This window comes from Thunnus albacares, chromosome 8 (assembly GCF_914725855.1).
Source record: "Thunnus albacares chromosome 8, fThuAlb1.1, whole genome shotgun sequence".
Lineage (NCBI taxonomy): Eukaryota > Metazoa > Chordata > Actinopteri > Scombriformes > Scombridae > Thunnus > Thunnus albacares.
In genome coordinates, this window is record NC_058113.1 from 25,598,725 (window position 1) to 25,605,221 (window position 6,497).

Consider the following 6,497-nt stretch of genomic DNA (forward strand, 5'->3'; position numbering starts at 1 on the left):
AAATGTAGTATAAATAAATAGTATAAAGTATAAATAAAAACACAGTAAACTATTTTTATGAAAAACATTCACTGTAAAATAAAGGCTGTAATTTGTAAAATCATATAATGGAATATTATAGTTTTTTTAACAGGATTATTGAATTACTTAATGGTCTTGAATGTTACATCTTGAATGACTAGATGTTTGTATTTGGTCCTCTTCCTTTCATGATCCTCCCCCAAACAGTCTTCCCAAGGCACCGTCAGCTCCATTATGAGGATGTTCTTAGTAGCCTTGGAGACCAGAAGTATATCTGGCCTCAAGGTGGTGCTGATGATGTGTTGCAAGAACCTCAGCTGTTTCTCCAGGTCCACGAAGAGCTGCCAGTCCGGGCTGTTGACAGGATCCCTGCTGCCTCAGTCTTGTGTCCTGGCCTTGGTTGCACTCCTGCCTTGACAAAAGCTATTGCGCTGGTGGTGTTTCGCATTCAGCTGCAGCTGCTGATACCCTTGCTGATGGCTTCTGCAATCGGTTTCTGCACCTGATTATAGCGCCAGGTGTAACGGCCCTCACCAAGAGCTTTTAGGCAGGAGCTCAGGATGTGCTCCAACGTACCCCTTTCTGAGCACAGCGAGCAGTTTGGGGTCTCCACCTTTCTCCAGGTGAAGAGGTTTGCCGGGCTGGGCAGGACATCATACACTGCCCGAATCAGGAAGGTGATGCGATGTGGCTCTGCCTGTCAGAGGTCTGTCCAGGTGACTTTCCTGTCCATTGCCTCCTCCCACCTTGTCCAGGCCCCCTGTTGTCTCTGCAGCCCTCACCTCCTCCTGAATCTGCCTCCGCTTCTCCTTCCCGTCGCATTCCCTTTGCCGAGGTGTTGGGAACAGCCCCAAGCCCGCTCTGCCATGAGTCACCATGCCCACCAGATCTTTTTGGTGCAGCCGGGACTCAGCATCCAGCACAGCAGCCTTAGCTCTCCAATTCCTTCCTGTCTTCACCACCACTCCAGCCTGGGCCACCTTTGGGTCTCTTGAGTCTCTGTACATCAGCACGTCTCAAGTCCATGTGACCATGAATTCTTCTTCCAGAGACTTCAAGGGCGACCAGAGCTTTGTGCTGTTCCCGTAGAGGGTGATGCTGCTGAGACTTCTGGGCAACCCCAACCATCTCCTGAGGCAGCTGCCGACCTTCCTCTCCAAGGTCTCCACAGTGGACATGGGGACCTCATAAACAAGTAGCGGCCATAGTATTCTTGGCCGAATGCCATGCTGGTAAATCCACGCTTTAAACTTGCCTGGGAGGCCGGATCTGTCATCTGCTCTTAGCCAGCTATCCAGTTGCTGGCAGGTGGACTGAGCCGATGAAGAGTCCTTGAGGCTGCTGTCAAACACCTTGCCCAAGCTCTTCACCAGCTTCTCAGAGATGGTTGGTATTTGCTTCCCTTCGATGTTAAATCAGAAGCTGTCGGTGACCTTGCCCTTCTTCACCACTAGTGATCTGGACTTGGCTGGTTTAAAACTCATCCATGCCCACTGGATAAGCTTTTCCAGCCCTTGCAGGATCCATCTACATCCTGGTACAGACTCCGTAGTGACTGTCAGGTCGTCCATAAAGGCCCTGATTGGTGGCTGGCTGATCCCTGATTGGGTTCAGGGGCCCCAACACCCTGGCTCAGTTGACTTCATCATCATGTTCATCGCCAGGGCAAAAAGATCAATTTCTGAAAAACAAGTTGGTTGGGTGGAGGGTTCATCTGTATCATATTTATGGATGTTTGCAATTCATTTCAAAACATACAAACAAACAAAAACATTAAAGAATGCTACATTAATGATTCATTGTCACTAAGCTGTTTGTTACCATGGAAATATATAATTTCTGTTCATTTCAATTTAGAAATGAAGAGGTGTTTTTCATTTCTCATTTTATTTCACATCAAGACTTGTGTAAGCAATGTCACACTGCCCGTGTGGTCATATTGTTTGGCTGAAACTCATTGAAATTTGCTTTTCAACCTGTCGCAAAACATCTTAAGATTTGTGATTGCATCTGAAATGGTCAAGGGCTTAAAAACAGAATTGTGAAAGGATGAAAAGTTTGACAATATTGAGTTAGACAAATTAATCAGAAAATTAAAAGACCAAAATATGACTCATTACCATATGAGGTTATCATGTAGAAATATAGTCAACCCTAATATTATGGTACAGAAAGTAATTTTAAAAGTTACCATATACTTAAATAAAATTCTCATTTAATATTTACCAATACCCCCCACCCCCCAAAAAGTTTAAAGTGTGCTGAACATACTAACAATACACTTAACCTATTGATAATATATAATTAGTATATAATTAGTGCAATTACAAATATACTGAAATACACTTTCATGCACTTGACTGTATGATTTTGAGACACCATTAAGTTATAATTAAGTCCCCATCCACTTTAAATATTTTTTTCTTCTCATTCCTTCACTTAGATGTTTGAGTTACACTGTGCAGACTTTGACCCTTTGGTGTTATAGGATAAAACACGCAGTTGCACTTAAAAGGAAATGAGACTATGCAATTAATTACATTGTTGCACTTGAAAATTGAGCATTTTTACAATGCAGTGGACTGATTTAGCCTGGGACTGTGCAATCTACTGTGTATGACATTTGAGCTTACTGTATGGTGCATTGATTGAGAAAAGACCTTAGTTGAACCAGTCTATTCTATATCAGCATATAATACAGTATCTTCTGATCTTTATAGTATACTGCTTTCATACAAGAAAACAATGTCCATATTGTTTTACAGTATTTATTTCAAAAATTTAATTATTTTGTGTTTAGATGTTCCTGGAGCTGTCTCACCACAGTCCACTATTACTTTTCATTTTGTCCAGCTTTGATTACTGTAGCTCCCTTGTGGGGACAAAAGAGTCAACAAGTTTCATTCAGCGTATTCTGCTCATTCCTCATTCACCACAGTTGGATCATTCATTCAGTATATAGCAGGTTTAAGTGTTTATTGTGTTCATAATGGAAATGTGAGAAAATTGACTTTTGGTTGATTTTTGTTTGTGCTATTGATGGATAATATTCTCCCACAATGCAATGCACAAAAGCTACTTGTGAAAAGTGCAAATTAACGGTAATACACATTACTGTTATTTTACAGTGCTTTTAGCAGAATTTTCACATGTGGCATATTTACAGATTTTTATTGTAAACTGCAAAATGGATGACATACTGGTCAACACACTATTGTGTAAGTGACTACTAATAGTGAGGACTACAGTCAGTTTCAATTAACAACAGCTACTGAATACCCTTTAAAGTCAAGTCACTTGCATGTAAGTCTACACTTTATTGGCTGAAACGGCCGAAGAAGAAGCAACAACAACAACAACAACAACAACAGACCCGAGACTTACAGGCTCTTGAGGGGCCCCGTCGAGGCCCCTGGCCCAGGGTCCCCAGCCATGCCCACTCGAGCCTTCATTATAAAATATTGCTAGAATATTAAACAAATGTATAAATCTGCCCAAAAAATGAAAAATATTGAAGAAATTCATAGAATTATCCAGTTTATCCTTAAGGCTGCCCAATCAAAGCACAAATTTCTGGATGTAAAACACAAAAAGTATGTAAAATTATATTTAAATTACCCTCCTTTAACATTAAACATTAAAGCTATCTTGAGAGCTTTAGGCTTTAATTGTATGTGATTATCTCATCTATTTTCAGTAAATTACAAAAACACAATTTTAATAATCATTACTTTATATAAACATTATTTGAAAGTAATTATAAGCAACTATCCAATATATCTACAGACTTTTCCAATTAATGTATGAGATTTACTGTATAAAAGGAGTATATGACAGTAATTACAAGCAACTATCCAATACATCCGTCTGACATTCTTTTTCAGAGGTATATTTTTTATATATTGTGTGTACACTGCCATCATTCCTCAGAACTTGCCACGTATAGGCTATTTGAGGCTAAAGAGAGCTATTGTATTTAGGTCTTGATGCACAACATATTGGTGTTGGGGCTACATGTCAAAACCAAATGGTCATAAAATGTATGTTTGTTGTATCCTATGTTCCATCCTAATGCTGAGGAAAGCCGAGGGCTGGAACCTTTCTGTTTTTTTCTGCTGTGCATCATTAAAAAAGTGATATACACTTATTTGTGAGTGCTGACAATTTCATTTGTTATATTTGTGAGATGCTGCCCTGACAGTGTTTTTTGTTAAAAGCCTGTAAATATATTGGAGAGTTGCGTGTAATTACTGTCAAATAATGTTTATATAAAGAAATGATTATTAAAATTATATTTTGTACAGTATAAAGCCAACATTTACCAGAAATGTACTGTAAATAGATTGGATAATCACGTAAAAGAAAAAAACACTTGCCTCTCAGTGTGCAATAACTTACTTGTGTTTTTTGCTTTTTTTGTCATTAATGAAGAGGAGTTTTATGAGGTTTGATTGATTTTCAGGTATAAACTAAGAATGACTGTGATGAGAAGCTGGCTTGTATGGGGCCCAGTGTCCAGTGTTTTTATTAATTAGTAAATTATCCCCTCAAACAAGTGCATTCAGCACAATTTTGTTCCCTCACTTAAGTAATCCATACTACTAAATCACTCGTCATTTCCTCAGAGTAATGGCTTTAAGCATGTCCTTAATTGTCCTCTCCACTCCCTTGTCATCAATAATTTATATTTCGTTAGGGCAACTAACAATTATTTTCTTTATTAATCGTGTGGTCTATAAAATCTCATAGAATGTCATAGAATATTGATAAATGCCTTTTATAATTTTCTGAAGCTCAAGGCAACATCTACAAATTGTTTGTTTTTGTTCCACCAACAGTCCAAAACTCAAAGATATTCAATTTAGTATCACATAAGACAAAGAAAAGACAATTAAGAAGCTGGACAGGTAATATTTGGTAGTTTTGCCTGGGGAAAAGTGATTCCATATGATTCCAAAATAGTTTCTGGTTAACTTCCTCAAATCAGTTAGTTGACTTAAATGTTTCAGATCTACATTTAATGCAGTTTTATTTTGATCTTAGACTCAGACACCTGAATATACTTTAGGTTTTTACTGTCTTTGACAACCTTTGCAAAGGTGCATTGACAGTGCCATGCACAAGAGAGATGGGAGGGGACAAATTAAGGGTGCCCTGTGGAGTTTTTTTCATATTAAACAAAGCCCAAGTGTCAAATAATGGAATAAACTTATGTAGAAGTAATCCTTGTGTGCAAAAAGCATTAGCTTCAGACTGCTCTGAAGGCTTGGTTTCCAACTGTTTTTTCTACTTTCAGCTGGAGCTGACGTCTGCTCGTCACGGATTTCTTCATATGGTTATATGGTCATCTGCCCCACACACCAGTTCACTACTCCTCCCCTAACAATAAAAAATTCTTCACAATAAAAGTCTCCCCTTATTTAGTCATTTAAAAGCTTTTAATATTAAGCAGTAAAGCGGGAAATGTTGGGTTTGCATCGGCGGTAACTTACCACGACTTTGATACAGCTGCCCCTCGGCAGCTGTATCAATTATCTTATACTGGCCCTACTAGTGGTTAAAAAAAAACCACTAGTAGTAATCACTAGTTTGTATTGTGTGCACGCACAACCAAGCATCCTGCCTTGGTTTCATGCCATTCTGCTGATCAAGTTAGCAGTTGGCAACAAATGCCAACAAACATAACAAGGGAGGAAGAAGAAGACTGCTTGCAAGCAAGCAGGGATGTAAACAATATAGGATCTTAGATATATTACAAATTAACTTTGCCACAATGTGCTTTGGTGAGAGACAGAGAATTAAGAATTTAATTTGAGAGGACAATTTATTAGTTCAAGAGCATGATGACTAAATTAAATCAGGTATTTGAAGGATATGAATAACTAAATTGTTGGAACAGTTAAACAACTGGATGATTTGTGGGAAACAAACAAACTAAAGCTAATTGTTAGTTTGCCAAGCTAACATTAAAGGGGACCTATAATGCTCATTTCTAGCTCTATATTGTTATTTCTGAACTCCACTAGAGTAGCTTTGCATGATTCACAGTTCAGAAAACTCCTTATTTATCTTATACTGGCCCTTTATGCAGCCCTTCAGTTCAGCCTCTGTCTCTTAACAGGCAGTCTTAGCTCCTGTCTCTTTAAGGCTGCCCTTCTGATGAGCCTACACTGAGGCCTGCCGAGGGGCAGCTGTATCAAAGTCGTGGTAAGTTACCGCTGATGCAAACCCAACATTTCCCGCTTTACTGCTTAATATTAAAAGCTTTTAAATGACTAAATAAGGGGAGACTTTTATTGTGAAGAATTTTTTATTGTTAGGGGAGGAGTAGTGAACTGGTGTGTGGGGCAGATGACCATATAACCATATGAAGAAATCCGTGACGAGCAGACGTCAGCTCCAGCTGAAAGTAGAAAAAACAGTTGGAAACCAAGCCTTCAGAGCAGTCTGAAGCTAATGCTTTTTGAACACAAGGA

General features: G+C 38.9%; 1 pseudogene; it reads right to left on the reverse strand.

Annotated features, from left to right (window-relative positions):
• Window positions 1-143: 143 nt before the first annotated feature.
• On the reverse strand, window positions 144-2,157 carry LOC122987310 (annotated as a pseudogene).
• Between the last annotated feature and the right edge of the window lie 4,340 nt (window positions 2,158-6,497).